Source organism: Cuculus canorus, chromosome 2, assembly GCF_017976375.1.
Source record: "Cuculus canorus isolate bCucCan1 chromosome 2, bCucCan1.pri, whole genome shotgun sequence".
NCBI classification, from domain to species: domain Eukaryota; kingdom Metazoa; phylum Chordata; class Aves; order Cuculiformes; family Cuculidae; genus Cuculus; species Cuculus canorus.
Window position 1 is genome coordinate 86718586 of NC_071402.1, and position 22646 is coordinate 86741231.

The 22646-nt window shown below is 39.8% G+C and overlaps 1 protein-coding gene across 5 annotated transcripts in view; it reads left to right on the top strand.

Annotated features, from left to right (window-relative positions):
• Window positions 1–10614: 10614 nt before the first annotated feature.
• Window positions 10615–22646, top strand: part of CDH20 (cadherin 20) — a 119367-nt gene continuing 107335 nt past the window's right edge. For all 5 annotated transcript variants that reach the window (XM_054060054.1, XM_054060053.1, XM_054060052.1 and 2 more), the window contains exon 1: window positions 10615–10879. The gene's annotated coding sequence lies outside the window, so the exon portion shown is untranslated. The remainder of the gene's footprint in view (window positions 10880–22646) is intronic.

Below are 22646 nucleotides of genomic sequence, written 5' to 3' on the forward strand. Positions count from 1 at the left end.
ATGTGTCCACTTGCCAGACGATTCTATGCCAAACACTATTATAGCTTGATTTAGTAACTCTTTCCTACAGATAATTCCACTTAGTTAGAATCTGACTTTGAAGCATTTGGTCTTCTTGCTCCATTCATTCTGCTTTGCTCTTTGATTGCCAGTGGATATACCAAGAATAGCCCTGCGAGTGACACAGCCTGCAAAGCACTTGGAAAATTCTATCTGTTTGAAATTCCGCATTTTGGAGAACTTTAGAAGTGAAAATGTCTTTTGTTTTGTTTCCTTATTGTGTGGAAGAAAGAAGCTTGAAAAATCATCCGAGAGAAGGAAAAATACTAAATGAAGCAAGAAAGGCTGTAAACGCTCCTCAAATCTTCCAATGGTAGACTCAATGTTTACGGTACTCTACAACTGGAGGATATCTGTCTTGATATGAACTTTTTGCATGATTTTGAATTTCCTCTTACTATGTCTACAGGGAGTTCAGCAGTTGGAGTTCTGAGGTTAGTAAGTTACCTTATTAAGTAATATTATTGATCTTTCTTATAGTCTCTTCATTTTATCTGTTGTGAGTGTTGCTACATAACTTAGCAACTAGGAAACTGGTGACATTTGCTATCAGGCTACACAGCATGAGAGAATAGCACTGCAAAAATTGTAGCTTACAAGTGTAATACTTGTCTCAAATAATGCAATTCAGTGATTCGACAAAATCAGTTTGTGTCATCAGAAAACAAATAGAGCTACCGAGACACAGAGATGCATGAGATAACCGCTAAGATAATATATGTTATTTGTAATATCATTTGCAGGTGGTAAACTTGTGGAATTCAATATCGTTCCCTTGACTTTGTTGTATGTAAAGGATTTACATGAACCATGCATTTGCCCCATCTCAAATAAATATATTTCTCAGGGTATGATATCCCTTTTCCAAAGCAGTGTGTTTGGAGATCAGTTCCTGTGGAAAGTGCTGTATCATTAAAAATTAATTAAACCATTTACATGATGATAAATTAATAGCTGGTAGGGTTTAGTAAAGAGTGAAGTCTCTTCTGCGGATATTTTTAAAATGAATGTCTTATTTAATTTAGAACTTATTGGGCGTTTTTTAATCTTTTATCTTTTAATTTTCTTTCTGGGTAGTCTATCATTTTCAAACAAACATGAACAATACCTTCAAATGTGCAGTGGTGTTTTAGACTGGAGACTATTTCAGCATTTGTGAAAACATTTGAAAATGTCCATTCCCGTCTCCTCTTCATTGTTACTAAAAATGTCTGCTAAATTTTAAAATAGTTTGAGCTCTCTGGAAATACTTTCTTTTTTTATTATATTTCAGCTAGGCTCTGTCTATGACAAGTAGTAAGATGCTTCCTGAAAATGTTCTCTACGATACTCTTAGGTTTATCTCTAGCAGGCACCCTTCTTCCACAGAAGTTGGCTGTGGTTTTCTCTTTCTCTCCAGCTCTCGTACTCCAAGGTGCTGTCAATGGCAAAACCCTCTATGCTATTGTCAGTTTATCAGTTAAAACTCTAAATTTGAACTCCACAGTAGGGAGGTGGTCAGACTGGAAACTGAAGGTGTGTGTCATTTCCAGCAAACACTTGGAATTACAGCCTAAGGACAAGTTACCTTTGATAGAATGACCCTGGTCTGGGCAGGGCCCTAAAAGAAGCACCCAAGATGCAGCTTTGTTGACTAACAGCTACTATTTTGAACCCTTTGGACACTGAGTGCATGATTCTTATGTCAAAATTAATGTTTCAATAGGAAAAAACATGTTCTGAGCAGTTAATGCTCCTGTATCTGACCATCATGATTTGTCTTTAAAGGATCTTGCTCTTTAAAGAGTGCTCTATACTCACTAAAAAACCCAGACACTTCCAAGCTATCCTAAAATTATGAAAGTGGTCCCTATCTGGATTTAAAGGAGGATATTTTTTATTTTTCATTCCCCAGTTCCTTGATCCCTGAGTTAAAGCAGAAAACCTAATTTGTTTTTGTTGCTGATATTCAATGATACTAAACTATGAATGTATAAAAAAAGGCTCAATTGTGTACAAATTCTTTGGGGAAAATGTTTGTTGACATCAACAAGATTTTTCGCTTGAGTAGGGTCCACAGGATTTGGTCTGATAGGTGTCTTGAGGTTTTCTGCCTGAATTGTGCTGTGATGACAGCTACAGTGACAGCAGTAGCAGATCAGACTTTTTTTTAAGCCTGTAAACCCAGCTCACACATGGCATACTGGAAAGCCCACTTCTTACGCGGGGCAGGTACATTTACATATGCAAAACAAAGTTTCAGTTGCCTTTAAGGATGTAAATTAGCCTCTTATGTGTCTGATTGTGAACACATGCCTCAGAATTGGCTAACGTGCCCTGAACACAGATTTTTACTATATTCCAGAGAAAGTAATGCCTTCAAAGGAAAATAAAGAAGGGACTTCGTTGACTTTGCTCTTATTCTATCTATTGTAGGAAAACTGAGGACATAGTTCATTTATGAAAAGCCACTTCAACCAGCTTAGCAATCAAGTTAGAGGCACCGCCAATGTAACATACTGCCTTTGTCATTTTTCATACATTTCTATATTTTATGTACTGCACTGGTATGGAGCTTTTCTTCGAGAGTTTTCTTTCAAATCACTAAATAGTTGAACAGACTGTCAGTGGAAAATGCTTTGGAACTTTTATGAGCATTCTTTTATTGTAAATATTAATTTACATTGGAGCTATTTCAGTACCAGAGCTGAAGAAACAGTACCATGAATATTCTTAGCTGCAATAATCTGTAATTTGTGGGGTTTATTTAGTAAAATGCTCAGTCACAGATGGGAAATTTTAGTCGGAATTAATAAACATGTAAGTATGTTGATTTGCTGTATTATTTTAACTTGTTTGCCTCTTCTGTGTATCCATAAAGTCTTTGAAAACCTTAGGCTTTATCACTGCCTTTTAGAAAAAACATAATTATGGTACAAAATTAGTTTTCTCTCGCTCTGTCTGTTGGGATCTTCGTGCATTTCCAGCTAATATGCAAATAGCTGTTTTTCTGCTTAACTTGTCCCCCTCCTTGATGATAGGAATAGCCTGCCAGAAGACCATAATAGTCACCATGGCTAATAGTTGCCCCAGACCTGTACACATCAGTCTGGTTTATCTTTGGGGTCTGTGTATGCAAACTAAGACTGTGCTCTGGCATGGCGTGTTTCAAACCATTGCCTAAATTTTGCTTTAGGGGAACACATGGTTCTGTTCCTGGGGGTGGCCCAACCCTGCGGCCCTGCTTATTGCAACAAGACTTGACAGCTCTGCCTCTCTCTGCGCTATACCCATCTCGGAGCTAGCGGGGATGAATGAGCCTATCTGCATCCCTATTCACAAGGGTGAGCTCAAGGCCCAAGGCAATAAGGAGGGCCTCTGACTTTCTTCACTGAGAGCTTCTCCTTTTCATTAGGCTTGAGAGGGTGACTTAAATTTATTAGCCTAAACTGGGCTAGGACTGCTGAGATTTACAGTGATATATAGAAGAAATGCCAAGTAGGGAAAAGGGATGAATAATTGAAATGGTAAAGTTGTATCGGTAGCTTGTTGAGGTAATTGAAATGCCTTGTTATGTTGTATTGTGATGGGTTCAAATAAAATATCGGCACAATTTGTCTAGATTATGCCTGTAGCACCCTAGAAAATAAATTCCTCTCTTCTAGCATTAAGCACATGCTCAGGTTTTGCCTGTCAGTGGGGACTGTGAAGGGATGGGATGAGACTGAAACTTCTCCTTACTGACATACTTGACAGTTTGGCATTGTTTGCACTATACTGCTTACAGCAAGGCAATGAGTGTTCTTCAAACCACAGAGGGGGGTTTCTGAGAGAAGGCCAAAACACCTATTTTTGTCCCCCAGCTATCTCCCATGCTCCATTCCCTGGTCAAAGAATATGGACCAGCTCTGAAACAGAACTTTGCCCTCAGAACCACCACTGAAGCTCCACGGGCACCAAGGGGTGTTCACATTCTTCACCAAAGTGTATCTGCACTATGAGACCATATGCCTTCAGCCAAGCATGAGGTTCTGCTCAGGAGATCCCTGAGCTCTTTTGCCTCTGGCCCTCAGCAGAACCAAAGTCCTAAGCAACACGTGAAAAACAGGGAAGAAGAACAGTTAATGAGGTCCCTCTAATCTGCAACGAAATTACCTAGAGGTTATTAGGTAGATTTAAAGAGGAAAAACATGCTAAGTCTCTCGAAAAATGAGGTGGATTTCTGAAGTTAAAGCCAAACACCCATTTGAAATGCAAAATCTTACTCGAGCCAGAATAAGAAACTGAGGACCCTCTCTGGCTTATTTTTCATTTATTTCCTATTTAGTCCTAAAGTTCCCTTAGAAAACAGAGACTCAAAGCCATTCCCTGCAATGGCAGTGATCTCAAGGAAGAGACAAATATAAGGATAGAAGATTCACCTACTAACTCTTTTTTGTTACCTGTGGAAGTAAGACACAGGAGTGATAGGGTATACCTACTGCAAGTCCAAGGGATGTAACTGCTTTCTAGCAAACTACTTCTAGCATAGCTTAATACCCTGTGGTTAGAAATTGCTTTCCATAAACTTCCACAACATTTGAAGGATGCAATTTGATTATTTCAGGTGGTCAGGAGAAAATTTTGTCTAAATGTATTCCCAATGCAGTAGTGAAAACATATCAGACACCATTAGTAATGCAGAGGAGTAACCAGGTTCACCAACAGCTATTTTATGATTACATAAGTCGCAGCATTGTAACAGTCATGGTGATCTAAGGCTGTAACAGAAGCTAGGTTTGTGACGAAAAATAACATCTTTTATGAAGCCAGCTTGAGTACCTAGGGAAAAAAACAGACCAGTTTTTGCTCTTGGAAGGGCTCATGTGCCTGATCCATTTTTCCGTTCTAATCAGTTGGTCTAATAAAAAATATTACCTGTGTCTACAAACTTTGCCTTGCAAATATATGTGACTTGAATCAATAAAAGGTCTTCTTTGCACAATAGATAATCATATGATAATATATTGCCAGAAAGTTTATGTCAGTAGTGACATGCAGGCTGCACACAAGATTTTTTAAAATATAACCATATTACATGTATTTTGAAAAATACTTTGTGTTTGAAAAAGAATTAATTTTATTCCTATAAATGGAACCTGTAGTGTGCTTGTGTAGTGGAATTCATCTTTCTCTGTCACTGTGGTATCTTTCTTTCTCCATAATGCCTTTCATTCTTTGCTTTGTGCTAAGGATACATATTGACTTTGCAGAATCACTGTAGCAAGCTGTAAATGATGTATTCAAAGAAAAATCACTGCCCAGTTCCCATCGAGAGAACATGAACAGTGCTGGGCAATCAGAGTTATGCTGCATTTTGTATTGTGACATTCAGTGCAATCAGGGAAAGGAGTCCAAGCATAGACGTCACTGACTTCTAACAACAGAAGCCTATTCCTTTTGATATTCATATAGAGAAATCTGAGGTGTTTTTTCCTTCTTCACCTTATTCCTTTCTCATTAGCTCCTGTCATCATGCATGGGGATAAGACAGTCCTTTATCATCCACAGTTCTCTCATTGCAGACAAGGGCACAGCTAGCAATTTGACAATTGCTTATATACCAGCCATCGTACTACTCGTGTAGTACCCATAGCATGCACATCATGTACTGTGGTAGGCATACCACAGTAAACAAATTGCTCTTTTTGCCTAATTGGTACAGTCAGAGATATTCAGAAGTGTTTTACTAAATAGCTGGAAGAGCAGAAAAGCTGCTAATCAGCATGCCGTAAGAAATGTTGTTGGACAAAAATTGTTAAAAGTCAATAAAACTGTAATAATACAGTTGTGTGTGTGTTGCACTTGGAAATTCCACATGCTGTATGATGAAAGGAGACAAACTGAAATGGTGCAGTCAGGGAGATGCCAGGACAAAGCCAAAGTGCCATGGAAATTCCTTGGCAGCTCCCTCTGAAATGTTCAGCGATGCTATAGCCTTATGGTGCACTCTATCTGCGGTGAATTTTTCAGATTTCTGTAAACTTTTTAGTTGTTGTCTTGAAACCAAATCAGGTTTCAAATTGAACTAATAAAGTCGAGAGCTTTAAAGCTGACGCTTACTCTTGGGATTTTCTGGCACTACAGTGGAGTTCTAAAGCCTCAGTGTGAAGGAAAGGTTAATGCATCTGTCAGCAGGAGAAAAGGCAGTGTTTTCCACAGTGGCTTCAGACAAATAGAGGAAGCAAATTACTCACCTGAAGACACTGATGGACTAGACCATGGTGATGGTCTTCTTGCAAAAGGCAGAAATAGAAGTCCAACTCAATACCTTCCCTAAGGACAGCTGAAGAAAGGAGATGATGAATCCTACATTCCTTCAAAGAGACAATAGACTAAAACAAGACTAAAATGATAAACTGAGAATTAGGTTTCTGAAGAGGTATAAGAGAAAAACAAAGCCTTTACTTTAAAAAGCAGGAGATAGTCCAAAACAAGGCCATGTTGCCAAAAGGCCAGTAGGTTTTAACATATATTTGATTAAGGTTTTCTTTAACTAAAGTTGAAGAAAGGGCAATTAATGAGAAAGCCATGTTGGATTGGCCTTCACCTACCCTACATAAGCAACGTAGATGATAACTCACTGTATTAAGTGACTGAGCAATGCAAAACAAGGAAAGAAGTAGGGCAAAGACACACAGCTCTGAGGGAGAACACCTTTAAAAAGTTTGCCCGGCAGTGGTATGCTGCCGTAACCCCCTGAAAAGGATGAAAATTCACATCCTAGTCCTGAGTCCGGAGACTCATCACTGGTTACTTGGTAGAAAGTGAGAGCGGAGGCAAAAAGAAAGGCATGTGGTAGAGAAGCTACAGGCTTGGAGCTTATTTGAATGATGAGTTCCAAAGTACATCCACATACTTCTTTGTTTCTGCTGTGCTGTTGTCACTTTAAGTTCTCCACAGGATTTAATGTGCACACAGACTTTTTAAACAGACTGTGTAGTGTTCAGGAGTTTCACCATTGTAGCATGTGACATTTTGGGCTCTCTTGGATAAAAGTAAAGTGGTATTTTTGCCTGTGGACACGACAACTTGAAAGCTATTCCTATTACTGGCTTAGTAACATTTCACAAAGGTGGATGTGATTTTGTGACTATACACATTCTTTTTACCATCCTGTTGTTATATACACATTGTTTTTATATGTCACTTCTTCAGCAATGTGCAGCTTTGATTTATTGCTTTGGAAACTTCTTGCTTTTGGGTTGGCCTCATTTTATTACTTGGGATATGGAATTCTTTTTAGTTAATATTCACCTTTTCCCTTTCGCAAATAGACTCTGTAGCACTCTTAAAAATTGTTGCGTTTTGAAAAGCCATGATTTATTGCACAATAAAATTCAATGCAGTTTAGGTCATGATTAATTGCAAAAACAAATCAATGGTTAAAGGAGCACTCAGTATTTGAAAAAGCCACGAAGGTGCTACAAAATCTACATGGTATCAATTCCTCTAACACTGCCTGGTGTCTAATAACTCTAAAGAATGAGTGTTTCGTGGCAGTGACCTCTAAAGTGATATCTCAACACAATCCACATCTGCAAAGTCCAAATCTTTTTTTTTTTTATTGGAAGAATCACGAAATGAGCTGGATAAAGTGAAGCAGAGGTATAAGACAGACACATAAAAGCTACTGTGTGACATCAAATGACAACACAAAAGTGGAAAATAGTTGGTTTTCAGCTTCCCCCTCTCTTGTTCCTTCATCTCTGTCTTTTAGGTGACTTGTAACTCATTCTTCATTTCAGTCCTGCAAGACAGAAAACTATACGAACACATAAGCAACATCCATACATAATACTGCTTCTTCCATGTTTCCCTTGTAGGAGAACAGTGTAAATAGCTTGCAGCATACAAAACTCTCTTGTTCAAACAGCGATAGCAAAATGTTTCTTTCATCTCTCGGAAAGCCTCTAAATTTTAAAACTACTCAGCATGCTGCATTCTTTAGTATTTTTTACTCTGTTTTGCATCAGTTTAGCATTATATATAGTATGGTAGCAGGGAGAACATCAAGTATTTGTGAAAAGATTTGGTCCTTCCATGTAAGGATATTTAATCACAACTGTGCTTAATAAAATGCTCTATATTCAAGAACTGATTTTTAATGTTTATGCAAGGTTTAAGAATTAGGGTCAGCTTCTTTGATTTAAAAGTGCTGTATTGTTTTTTGCTTTTAAGAAGGGAGAGGCAATAGGATCTTCACCCACCTGTTCTGTTCATATGTGCATTCTGCATGTGAATGTTTGAAACCTTCTCTAATTTTTCCTGAAAAAGACTGTTGATTGAAACCATGTAATGTTGAGACACGTGAGTTGATGGACACATTCATTTCAATGTACTCTCAACTCTGATTTCAGAGGCAGAAGACGGCACTCTTCTGATTGTATAATTCAGCCCTGTACTGGGGGGGGGGGTGGGGGCACAAGACACTGTCAAAATGTAAGATCCTCCTACTTTACCGTATATTACACAACAGCTCTTAGAAAAGATAAGTCACAGGCTCATTACTGAAACGTGTCCCTGTGAAGCCAGACAACATATGAGGCAGAAATCAGAGTATGCAATCACATCTTCTTTAGCACATCACAGAATCCTCTTGGGGTTTGTGTGTCATGTACGAGCACTGCATTATGTAATCTGTATTAATCCTAAATTATAACTTTAAACAATAGACAGCATCTGCATTTTATTTTCATAGGTCTGTAGTACATGCAATAACCAAAGAGCATCCACTGCAGCCGCCACTCCGTTAAAGTTGTTATAAGTATTTTAATCTAATTTTTTTCCTTTACTGCAGTCCAGGTTGAGGGAAAATACAAATTCACAGACTACACTTAAACTGACATGCAGACTTTTCAAATGGCATCTGTTAAGCCTTTCAAAATACAATCAGATATATCCTGAGTAAACTATATTCATGCAGAGAAACAGAGGTGTGTGCATACACTGCAAGAAGCAAGTACTGTGAATAAAACCCTAGTTTAGAAAAAAAAAATGCACATTGATTCAGTATCCAGCTCAATTCTAGCAAGAGGTCACTGCCCTTGTAATCAGACTCCCAGCAGTAATGGTGTACTGATAACTTTTCAGGATGCTATTACAAGTATTCTGTCCTAATATTAGGGAAAAGTGGTACTGAGGGGCATGTTTTGCCTTATCATTATCAGAAGCACAGAGTCTCTGACACTGACCAGCGATGCCAATGAGATTCATTTCCTCCTCCCTGGACTGTTGTGCTAAAAATGTTCAATCAGCCTGAGGAGCCCAAAGATGAACATGCACTAGAGGAAACTGGGAGAACACTGTATTGCTTCCCAACACATCAAAGTATTCATTTATCATAGCTGTAATTCATCATTTGTTTTAGGCACTTGGCCAGCATACAAACTTCCAACAACTTCTCTCCAGAGATTTGACTGCCCTTTTTCTTTTGTAATGCTGAAATGACTGTGTTATGATCAATATGAAATATGCAGGGCTAGAAAACTAGCCAGTGTGACCTTAGTTCTGCAAACAATCATTAGTGCAAATCTGAACAGAAAAAAAAGCCTAAATCTTGACTGTATAATCTGAATGTTCTTCTCAAGATCTAATTGTTGAGGGACTGGCAGCGTCCCAAGGAATTGATAATGAGATTGAGAGTCTCCTACTGCCAGTCACTGGCTTGGCCACAGACTGCCGGGTACGGCTCTGCTCCTTGCTTAGTGGAGTCGCATGAGATTTACCAATTTAACTGAGACAGGGAATGGGTTCTGTGCTGGCAGCAAAAAGAAGTTATTACTACAGGGAGCTATTACAGAGGTAATAACCTTCTCATATCCAAATGGACAAGTTACCGTATCTCTTTCACACCTACATGTCATCAAAGTTGGTACCAGTTGGCCACCTTCCAACACCGAGCAGAACGATGAAGGCTACCACAGGGACAGTGTTAAATCATCTGCCCTCCTGGTTACTTCAGGTCGAGACTGAGGCAAACTGGCAGGCAAAGAAGATTGCCTCGTCCTGTAGCTGCCTTTGCTGAACGGCAGGGAGCATTTCAGCAAGTCTGGCAGCTTTCATGAACACTAAAATGATCTTTAAAAGCGAGTGTAAAACCCCTTTATTATTTGGTTGGTTTTTTCCAAAGTCTTACACAAACCCTCCAGGAAACTGTTGTGTTTACTCTCATAAAAGTAGCTCTGACATTAGTCTCAGGATGTTTATTAACTGAAATTGCGCCTTCTAAAGAAATCCAGCTTTCATCTCCGTACCCTTCTCGCTAAACCAAGCAACGCTTCATCTCCCCCAGCCTCACTTCTGGTCCACCTCAGCAGCCCGTTTCCTCACACCCCACGCGGCGCCGTTCGAAATCCTCCCGAGGTGTAAAATAGCCCTGCAGAGAACGGGAGACACGGGGCTGCTTTTCCCACAGCCGGGAAGCTCCGCGGGGCAGCAGCGAGGGCGGGGGGGGGGGGGGGGGAGTTCCCGGGGAAAGGGGGAGCGGAGGAGATGGGGGGGAGGCGGAGGCTCCCCGGCACCAATCGCCTCCCGCAGGTCCCCGCGGCAGCGTGAGACCCGCCGCTCCGATTCACTTCCAGCGGGGGCAGCGGGGCAGCCGCGGGCTCCCTCCTCTTCCTCCTCCTCCTCCTCCTCTCAGCTCCCCCCAGCATCCCCCCTCCGCATCCAGAGCCGGGAGCGGGCGGCAGCGCTGCGCAAGGAGCGGGGGGAGCGGGATGTGAGGGGCGCACCCGGCCGGGGAGGGACGGAGTTCCCATTGCCAGGACGGCAGCCGGGAGCATCTCCACACACCCAGCAGGTAACCCGTCCTATCCTTCGGGGACTTTTCTTTCTGCTTTTATCCTTTCCCCCCTCTTTTTCCACCCCTTTTCATTTTCTTTATTTTTGTTTCTATTTTTTTATTTCCCCCCTATTCTTTTTTATTTTATTTTTTCTTTCTTCTTTTTTTTCTTCCTCTTATTTTTTTCTCCTTTTCTTTATATTTGTTCCATTTATTTATTTATTTATTTATTTACCTTCTTCATTCCCCCTCCCACCCGCAATCAGAGAGCGAGGAAGAGGCGGTGGTGAGGGATGGAGCAAGCCCGCACCGGATCCCTCTGGAGTTTGCCTGGGACAATCTTTTTCCTCCTGCAGGTGCAGTGCCGCGGTGAAGGGTAGGGCAGGGGGTGTCCCGGCGGCAGGGCTGCCTCTCAGCACCTCCGAGCAGCTTGGAGAGGAGGAGCAGGGGTAGAAGGAGCCGCTTGGAGCAGCTCCCTCTAACTTTCCCGGAGCGGAGACAGCAGGGAACCTCCACGGGGGCTTTATGTAGAAAGCGGAAAACCTATAGAAAAAGATATTGGGTGGGGGGAGGAGGGATGCTGCACAGCAGGAGATGGAAAATACCCTCCCTTCCTGCCCTTTTTGCCTCGCCGGGGTTCGCGAGGAAAAAGAACCCCACCCCCCAAAACCTCTCGGGGGGCGCTGAGGGAGGGGTACGGGGGGCACACAGATGGTAAAAGATACGGAAGGAAGAGACCCAGTGGCTGGGACATAAATCAGTCAGAATATATGGGGAGTTGATGAGAATAGGTCTTTTCACCCTTAAAAAAATAGCCACTTTGGAAGAGAAAAAGGAGGCTGATTATTGGCATCCAGCTCTGAAACCCGGGCAGCTGATGCTGAGGGGAGCCAAAGGGAGCAGTTCTTCTTGGTTTAAAAACAGCAAGACAGTCCCTGCCAAAGATTGCTGTAAACACTGAATAAAGATTTCATTGTGGCTTGGTGTGACTGGAATAATTAGGCAGTTAATTGTTCATTCTGATCTTAAAGTGCAGTAATCAGTAATGCACAGTAGGAAAAATTGGGGGGGGAAGGGAGGGAAAATAGCAATAGGAAAATGATAGCAAAATGTATCACTTTTTCCTATTTCATAGCTTTTCCCTTTTTCTTTTTTTTCCTTTCCTTTTTTTTTTTTTTTCTCCATGAGACTGGGAGCACGTGGGTCCCCGTCTATTTAGATAGAGAACACCTTTGTAAAGCTGGGATGTAATTGTGCCTTTGCCGCCACTATGTCAACATCATTTCAGGCTGCACAAAATCAAATTATAAGACTTAGAGAAATCCTATTTTATGGAAATGAAATCTGAAGATGGCTGGAGAATGAACATCTTAACTAGATTGACTAATACCAATTAATGCATTTTACTTATGTGTGCACTTTATTGCCAACTCAGCAGGGATGAAAGCTAATGGTGCCAGCTTTTGTGCTGCTCTAAGACATTTTTCAAGCAGGCACACAAGGTTTTAGTGGTAAACTATTTTGAGTTTTTAACACTGTGATTGTGTCCCTGTTCAACTCGAGTTCCTTGCAGCGGTGACTCTTTCATGGTAATCTAATGAAATGATCTCTTGTTACACTGTGTTAGCTATTCCCTGTGACACAGCAGGAAAATACAACCTGTGTGTATTTGTACTGGAGGTGGTTATAAGTTGTTGAGGAAGATGCACTTACAAGCAATAGAATATGACTTACTGATATTAACTGGAAGATGGCACCATAGGCAAATTTTTTTTTTCTTTCCACACAGCATGTTTTTTTTCCATATACATACATTCACGATAAAGAAGCAGAGTAGTGGATTACTTATCAGAAAGAATGGAGTACTAAAATGTTTAAAATAAAGAAAACTTGCAAAGAAGTCCATGGTCATTTCAGCAAAGTAAAGGAATTGTTCAAAGTCTAATTGTGAAGGAAACAGACTCATCCTTCATATAACTTCCTTGAGTTTAGACTAGTTATATGAAAGATTCATTTGGCTTGAAGATATCCTTACAGCCTGCCCACCCATCATAAATAAATAAATAAATAAATAAATACGCTGGAACTGGGCAAGACTTAAAAAGAAATTCAGTTAATTTTCTATCATTGCACATGCAGAAAACTAGGAGCTACCCATTACCTAAAAAAAAAAGTGAGGGCTGGGAGAGGGAGAGGGAGAGGGAGAGGGAGAGGGAGAGGGAGAGGGAGAGGGAGAGGGAGAGGGAAGGACCTTCTATTCAACACTGAGAAGTAAAGCAATTGTTACTGTTTGTTAACTTGAGTTTGTTGAAGGTTTTGACCTGCACTTTGTGAGATTTTTGTGGAAAGACAAGTGGAGAAAACACTAGACATGTTGTCTATCTCACTGTGTAAAACTACTATAAAACACTGCAGTCTTTGTACAGGTCACAGAGTTTAGAAGAACAAGGACAGAATGGTGACTCTAGAGTTTTGTCCAAAGCTATGGTTAACCAAAAACTTGTAAAAACTGAATATGTAAGGGCCAATGTTAAACACTACTTTAGAACCTTTTTTAATAAGCTGTTGAATGTGCTTTCTCCCACTGGTGATACTCAGTATTCTGTCTATGATTAATGTTCCTAATTTAATGGCAAGCTGCATTGAAAGAATGTCTTTGAGGCATTTTACTTAATAATACAGTATAGAGGGGGGGTTATTGTTAACTTTAGTTGCACCTACCCAGTCCGAGTTCCTAAGGAGAAACCTACTCTCCTTAGAGAAATACAAAAAGTGTAATGGTCAAGTTATCACATAAGAGACACTCCTCAAGTTTCTGCTTGCAATGTTCTGAAAGAGAATGTTTCTAAAAATCTGCATGGTGTCCCCCTCACCCAAATACCACATTAAATTCTAGAATAATTTGAAAACCAGTAACAAGATTTTAAGAGAAGTTTAAAGTGTCTTTTCCTTCATTTTCAAATACAAAATTTACCAAGTGACTCCTCATTTCTGTGATAAAATACATCAAAAACACACTTTGGCCATCAGAGTAAGTTTGGGAAAAGGTCTTTCTCGCATTGTTAAAACATATTTAGCAAAATACATAGAGGATTACACACTTTTATTCAAGAAAACATTTGCCATCAAATTGTCATTAAATCCTGAATACAGCCTTATACATAAAAGTTGTTTGAAATGCACAGTACATCTTCATAATAAAATTGCATTGTCACAGACGTAATTGTTATTCATAACAAGTAGTCTCACAAACAGATTCCATCCATGTAAGTATTGAGTCTCACTCAGGCCAATTATGGCTAAATTACTGCATGTTCTCTGCTGTATCAACCAATTAAAGGGTAATTAATAAAATGATAATTTCATTCCATGGCAATGTCTACATCTGGTTGTCATAGCAGAGATTGTTTGACATATGGTTAAATGGTCAGATACTATGTTGAACGAATGCAACATTTGCACAGAACACCAGGCAAGCCAGAGGAATTTTAACCCTTAAAACATTAATTTCAAGAATCTGTGTCAATGTACTATTGACTGGGTTGCTCATTCTCTCCACCTAGTATTCTTACACATTTAAGAAAATTTAGTTCTCTGAGTTAATTTCGGTAACTCTCTTGAGATGGGGGAAGAGTGAGAAGAGGACTTGGGATATTAGATTAGAAATGAAAGATAAAATAGTGCTGACTTGTCATTGTGGGAAATAAAATAGATGGGTCTAAATTAATTTCTGAGATGAGACTCTCCATTGGTTTTCATACACTGGGAGCTTCCCCTTTAAGGAAATTCATGCTAGAATTAGCATGAAGATAAAATTATCTGTTTTTCTTAGATACGGTTGTGTGCCAGGATTAAGACTGAGGTTGTGGTCACAACAGCATGGAAAAATCTGCATTGCAGCCTTCCCCACACTGTACCTGTCTTATGTAGATGAAACAAAATGTTGCTTCTCAAGGACAGTAATCATAAAATTCACGCATGCTAGAGAAATGAAACAAGTTTTTATGAAGTTAACAGATGATATGAATAAACAGTTCTGCTGTAGATACCTGATGTACAAGATAATGTATACACATATGCTGAAATATCAGTGGCTGAAATTTTCAAGACATCCCATACATCTTATTTTATGCATAGCTTAGGGGGAGTATATCTTAAGCACCAACAATGCCTTGAAAAATTTCACCCATTGCTGTTTCAAAGTGTGTGAGTTTGTTTCTGCCTTTTAAAAGCGTAAACTATAAGTATTGGTACTTTGACATGGTTTAAATGACAGTTTGTTTTCTGTACTGGGTCAAGCTGAATCTCTCATAAAGTACGAACAAGAAATGAAGTAACAGGCATAATGTTTTCCTTCTCTTTAGGAAAGAAAAGAAGTATTAAAAGAGGAAAATAGCTAGTGCTTTTCCACAAATAAAGTAAAAAGGATGCAGTAAACTGCAGGAAGACATGATAGTCTGTCTTTTCCCATGCAAACCATCCTCAATGAACAGTTCTCCTAGTGAATAGTCAGGGCTGCTCATCACCTCACGCAGTCAGGTGCAGAGCATGGCCAGTGATGCTTATAAAGCGCTATTTGTCTGTTTCTCTGAGAGCCTGACTCCTGCTTCTTGAGAATTTCCAAGCACACGGATCCATCTCATTTTCAGTCTACTCATGTAACTCATTAACACCTGGAAAATCTTTTATAGCATTTAACTGCATCAGATGCACTGTCCGGCACATGGTTCCTTAATAGGGCTTTCACTGTGGTATTGTCAAAGAGCCCTTATGTCACAGCTGGGAACATGAATCTGTCATGTCATTACTGTACCTTATTTCAGACAGTAATAGTGTATGAGTGTGTTTTATGGAGGAGCCGAACAGGCCCATGTACTGCATTAGCAGGGAAGAATGTGGAGCTTGTTCTCCTAAATAAAGATTCAGGCTGGTGGTAGTAGAGTACTTTGTACCATTTAAACACTGCTGCCTCTAAGGCATTGCACTTAAGGAAAGGGAAGTTTGAGGCAAGCAAGACATGTCTTAGCATTTTAGTGGTGTAATGCTGCTAGTTAAAGACATGTCATCATTTACATTTCATTGGGAAAAAATTGCCAGAGGTTTCTAATTCAGCAGAAACAACTTAACTAGAAGTTGATGTGAAAGGCCTTACCCTGGGACTGTTTGTTTTTAAAACAAGTTTGATTTAAATACATTTGGCAATATAAGAAGAAGGGGGAGAGAAGTAAATGTTTCCTAATTCCATATGCTTTTTCTGCCCATTAAATCACTGTAAAACCCAGTTTTGAATAGATTACTCTGTAATCAGAATGCCTTGGGTAATTAAAAAAGGATACAACTGTGAAAAGTGACTGTAACGCATGTATAAGACCTACTTTTTCAGAGGAATTTTTAACAGTTATATACATATCAGATGAAAGTTAAACACTTAAAATTCACCAGCTACAACACTACCAAGCGTGTCGTGATGGTATTTCAAAAGATAGAACCCACCTTTGAAAAGTGTTTGCAGACTTGAGGAACAATAACTGTTGTGAAGAATCTGATTAGGGTCTTCATTTAAAGAATGAATGGGTGAAAGAAATATTTCTTGCAGTCACAGGACGTTCCAATTTTTAAAGTACTTGTTTTGCTTTGAAAAGCATAAGTATATTTCATATGCTAAGAAATAAATTAAAGGGATTTCAGATACTCAAGGTGAAGGTACACTGTCAAATGCATTCTGTATGTTTAAAATGTTTGTCTCTGTTGTTTTTGTATTATCTTTTCAAAAGCCTGAGCATGCAGGGGTTGATACCCCAACCTGTAACCAGTCCAAGCTCAAGCTGGAATCAGTGAAACACTGAGGTGTTCAGGTGTAGGATTGCCTTCTGAATTTCTTTCTTGATTTTTTCCCTTTTTCCGTTTGTATTGTCTCCTGATTTTTCCAGTGGTGACAGCATTGAGGTGCTCTCATGAACCCATACCTTTAGTTTATGTCCCTGAACTAAAGAGGAAAGGAATAGGGTTAGTTAGGCCTGTCATAGGGCCCCTGGGGAGAACACGCAGATTTGTTTCTCAGTCAAGCCTTTCTGTAACTTATTCAGTCTTCTCAGAAGGACTGAAGCCCTTCGTGCTTCTGTGTAATACTCAGTGGGGCAAGCACTCGCCCAACTGTGTAGGGCTTGCCCTGCTGAACTATGCAGCACCCGAGCACGTAGCCTAAGAAGTGCTAACAGTTCTGAAGTTGAGAGCATGCTAGGGCTGAATTTTTCTGCACGATTCCTTCTAGCCTACTTCAGAAGCAAATCAAAGGTGAAAAATTAGCCTATGTAATTAACCTTTCTACATGCCTAGGTATTGCAAAACACAGTTAAAAGCTTTGACAATATGCAACTTAGTTACAGCAAAGCAAGTTAAGGATTGAGTGAAAGTGTTAACTACAAATTTTCTTGCTTGTATGAGTTTAATCTAGAACTGCAATAGTGATGTAACATAAATTAAAATACCAGTCATAGATCCCTAGTTGGCAAATCTCTTAAGAATAATATAAGTACCTAACTAGATTATTATATATGAATTGCCTTCTGTGCACCTAGCCCATTGCTGAAATTAGTTCATTTTTTAATTATAAGATACTTTTGAAGGGGAAGGAAGTGCTTTAACAGGGAAAGTTGTGCTGATTTTCAGTAATAATCGGGAGACTAACTTCTGAAAAGAGGAGTTTTCTAAAAGAAAAGAAGCATTTCCTTGCAAAGGAAAAAAAAAAATGAAGTTTTGCCTCAGTTGTCCTCCAGTGCACACATAATCTGGAGGACTTTAACCATTCAAGTACATACTATGTATTGTTTGACCTGCAGGTATAATATATTAAGGCTTCAGAGCAAAAATATGTTTTTAAGGAACAAAGTAAAGAAATAATAATGAAATCAGCATGCCTCATGGAGTATGTGTGAAAGGCAGTCAAATGCCTCCCCAGGGAGGGAAAGTTGTACATGTCCCTTTTAGTTGGACAGTCGGTTTCTTGCAATGTCAGAGGAAGGCTGCGTACATCGACCAACTACTGTATCTGCTGAGAGGAACTACAGCACTTGACTCTTTGGTTTGTGCTTCCCATAAAGATTTGCTGTGATCTTGTGTCTCCTTCAGAAAGTGACACAGAGATGGACAGGCACCATGTAAACAATTAGGGGTGCCTGCTCTTCATGAACATGTGTCTCTAAAGCAAGCGGGAGCGAGCACGAAGTGGTATATTTATTCTGATTGCAAGCCTGAACATCCCCTTTTCTGGGCACCCCATGGGCACCGAGGGGAGATCCTGTCAAATGGCTGGTGCACATCCTTGGTAATGACAACAGGAAGATCTGCCAGGCCTATTGGAAAGGCAGCAGCCAACTATTGACATTATCCAACTGGTGCCTGTGGCCCACAGGCTTGCACACCTTACACATTACACCCCTGTGACCCTCCTTGGGAGAAAAGGTAATGAGGAGCAGACACAGAACAAGCTCCACACTAAGTACTTGCTGCGGAGGAGGCACATAGGCTCAGTGCTTTAAGGAAGAGCTGAAATCAGCCTTCAAGCAGATGACAAGAGAGGATCTGTCAAATGAGTCTTCAAGAGGACAGTGAGCATGTTGAGAGAAAATGATGATAATAGCAACAAAACTTTGCAGAGGCTGAACAGAGAAAGAAGCTTCAGGAAGGCAAGAAAACAGAGGATTTGTATAGCGAGGCAGAGAGAAAACTGGCAAATGTCTTCATAAAATAACAGACAAAAAAGGACAGATATGATTGGTGGCAGGTACAGATTTTGGCTGGGCCTTGGAGAGGAACTAATACAAAGAGAAAACAAATAACTGTTTCACAGGCTTGTGAATGAGCATGGCGGAAAGCAGAGCAGGTTGTGGCAGCGGATAGAGGTTGAAATAACAGGATCTGGATCCCACAACAAGTCTCCTGGGTGAGTACAGGCTATTGGAGGAAGTTTGTATAAGTGAGATTTCTAGATTTGTTTGTGGAGTTTCAAGTTATAGTTCATCAACGTGTCAAGAGAAAGGCATCAGTCAGCATGTATATAAAGGAACCATTATATAGAAATGCTAGACTGAATCATGGCTAAACATTTCTTGCATAGTGTAGACTTTGGAAAGGTTAGTCATCTTTAGGGTTAGTCATCATTAGGGTTAGTTCAGAGGCGTTGCTGAGGACACTGTATTAAATACACTGTTGCTGAGGATCCAGCTAGTTCATCTGAGCAAGAAGTTGAGGTCTAAGGAACTGGATGTTAGACTCAAATGTGTAGAAGATACGTTTGGGGGGGGGGAGAAAAAAGAACATCTCAACACAGAGTTGTCAGTATTCGCTTGACTGTTTTCCTTGCTTGTTTGCCCCATATAGTTCTTCAAGTGCTCTCTTGCTTGCTGTCATGCTGCTCTGGGGCAACAGAAGAAACTCCCATTAAGACTTACTTGTGTTATGATGTAATAACAGTAATGATACCCAGCATAGGTAGTAACTGTTTCATACTATTTCCTAACTCCATCCTATCCATTTGTTTCTCAACCTTGAGAGAAGGTGCTCCATTGCATTACCTCCATAATCCCTTACTGGGTTGTATAGGTGTTTATGCATAATAAACATACACAGTGATGTGTGGCACGTAGGTGTTTTTATTTTACTACAAATTCCTAGCATCAAGGAATGCATTTTGATTAATATCTGTTGCCACTTTAATTCTGTTGCTGATCAGCCCTTTGGCTATTTGTTTTCTTCTTCAAGTGTCCATTTAGTAAAACATCAGTAAAATACTCACAGATAACCATTTAAAATAGGGGGGTTTATGCAATTTGTTCTCTTTCTTTTCTAAGATAAAAGTGCATCAGTATTAATACTTTTGCAGTGTGCAAAAGTGTTTGTCCCAGGAATGCACGGCTAAGATTTTTGACACTACTTTGGGATCTGCATACTTCAGTTCCCTTTATTTTTAATGATCACTGAGCATCTAAATTCCGCATGTAGTTACAATTATGTACCAAATTGTCCTCAAAGAGTTGGTGGACCAAAACTGTTTTTATTCTGAGGTAAATTACCTTCTTTTTTGAGGAATTTATCAAGTTATTTATTGAAGAAGCAATCACCAAGTGTCATAACATATTTGACTTACTAGCTGTAAGTATGCAATCTATCAAGCATTATCTGCATTTTTAAAAAAAAATTAAGTCCATTGGTCTTTCTTTAGCCTCTTTTGGAACTCTCAAGAGGGGACTGAAACCCTCAACTTCTCTTTTAAACTATCATCCTACGCAGGATGATTGTTTTATTGGAAGATCCTCTGCATTGCAGGGCTCCAGGAGAGGTAGAAGAAAGTCTTTTCTGTGTTAATGTTTGGTGTCATCTCTGGCAAAAGAGACATCTTTGGTTCTGTATGCTCATGGGCTATTCAGACACATGTCTGAAATCATTGCTTTGATGAACTTCTTTCTATGATAATTTACTCATCAGGGTACCATTTCACAATGTCAGTCTGTTACTTGAAGAACATTTACATGATGTAGTGAAGTAGAATACAAATCAGAGCAATATTTTATACAGAGCTTTTTCTTTTCTGATTTGCTTTACTGCATGGATAGGCACCACTCAAAAAGCAACCCCCTGCTGCATAACCCTACTGCCAGTATTAACTTTACTAACAGTCATACAGTTCTCCTTTAGTGCTAGCAGTCTCTGATAAGAAACACAAGAAAATGTAATGCTGCATAATCTGAATATTCAGCGTTAGAAAAATCTCTCATCAGTGGAAAAAAGGTAGGAAGTAGGGTTTTTTAAAAAGCTCAATAGATTAATGTATTTAGAATGGACATAACATCAGCAAACTGAAAAGGAGGATACATTTGAAAGTTCTGGCCATATTGACCAATAAACAATTTATGGAGAGAACACAAACAAACTCTTAGAATATTTTAAGACCGTAGCTTCTGACAAGTATACTTTATTTATGACTTTGCAGTACAATTTTCCTCCAGTAATGTTACCAGGAAGTGCAAAAAAAAAAGGGGGGAGAAAGAGGGGAAAGAGGGAAGAGGCGACATTCCCAGTGTTTTATCCTCTTGTCCTCTGCCATGTGTGGAGTATTGCCAACACCAGTAAGATAACCTCAATATTCTGATCTCAAAAAAAAAAATTGGATTAGAAAAATCACAGATGTGACATGTTAAATGTTTAAGGAAAAGGAGAGGTAAAAATGGTGCTGCTTTATCTGAAACTTGTACAATGCTGGTGCCAATAAATGAGGCCACGAGCACAATTAAGTGAAGCTGGGTGAAAGAGGAGGCAGGCATGGAGTGGAAAAAGAGTCCATCTTTACCACAACTTCTGCCACTGTTAGGCACTCTATTGGAAAAGCCAAAGGTTCACAATCTGATAGGATTATATGTCTATCTAGATAAGGTCAATGTTTGAGTTTGGTTGCGAATCTCCTGGCACAATGAGGATTTTGTTGCTTTTGTGCACACAGTGGATCTGGGTGCTTGAGGAAATACATGTGGTTTAGGTTTTTCAGACTGAAACAGAAGGCAAGTGTAAAACTTCTATTAGTAGTTATGATTTGTGTTTTAGGGGTGTCTGCAGGTGCTAGGTATCATACAGACCCCTGTGCTGTGCACACATAGGACATAGTGCTGTATTGATGTGTTTGCAATCCAAATGCCAGAGCTAGGAGATCAAGTTCTGTTTTACCAAAGCTTAGATTTCAAAATTATCCTGATTTAGAAGGAAACCTAATCCTTTAGGAAATGCTGAGACTAGAGAGGTGTCAGCACATTTGCAATTAGGAATGAACAGGTCAAAATTTTGTTTTGTATTTCTCAGTCTCAAGAGCCCTGATTTGAGAAATCTTTCCCTAGAAAATGCTGAAGTTCAAATGTTTCTGGTGAAAAAAATTGAAGGAAATTGTAAATAAAAAATCAAAATGTTGCCCAACAAGTTTTGACCACAGGGGAGAACGAAGTTAGGAAAAGCCCGGAGAACAGCGTGAGTCACCAGAGAGGAAGGTGGGGAGAGGCCAAACACAAGAGTCAGCCCCCTGCTTCCCAGTCTTGTACCACCAATTTGCCATCCCAACTCACCAGACGTTTTCCTCTTCTCAACCTAGGCCAGAGTTTATGAGCTATGGGTTGCAAGCCCTGGGGTCAGGAGGACAGCAGCACTTCTTTACTTTTGACGTCCACCAGTAATGCCATGTGTGCGAAGCACTATGGGGCGGCAGCATAAACCTTGTTTTAACATCCCTTTTGACATCTTGGGAGAAGGCTGCCACACCACCCTGTAGCCAAGGAAGGCTCCCTTTCTGGGAAGACCCTCTGCTGTCTGAGCACCACTTCCTAGGGCAGCATTAATTCCAGTCCACCGCTGGAGAAACAGTGGTGTGGAAAACCTGGAGTAGAGATAAACACTTCAGGAGGGCCTTAATAATATCTTTCTTTTTTAATAGATACTGTGGCAGTGTTGGTTAACTAGACAGGTGTGCCTCTAACAAAACTATTGAGCTTGATAAATGGTTCTCTATTAATATCCTAATTTTGCTGGATCTGATGAGCAGCTTTTAGAGTCCATAGGCAGAAAAAGACTGCTTGAAAGATGGCTCTTACAAGAAACTAATTGTATGCAGGGTTACCAGAAATATTATGTCAGTTCATGTTAAAAATTTGGGTGTCCTTCTTTAGTGGCAACAAAATTAATTCTTCTGGGCTTGGGGAAAAAAAGAAGTACTTTGGTTTTTACCAGTTAATATACTGTCAAAACTTAC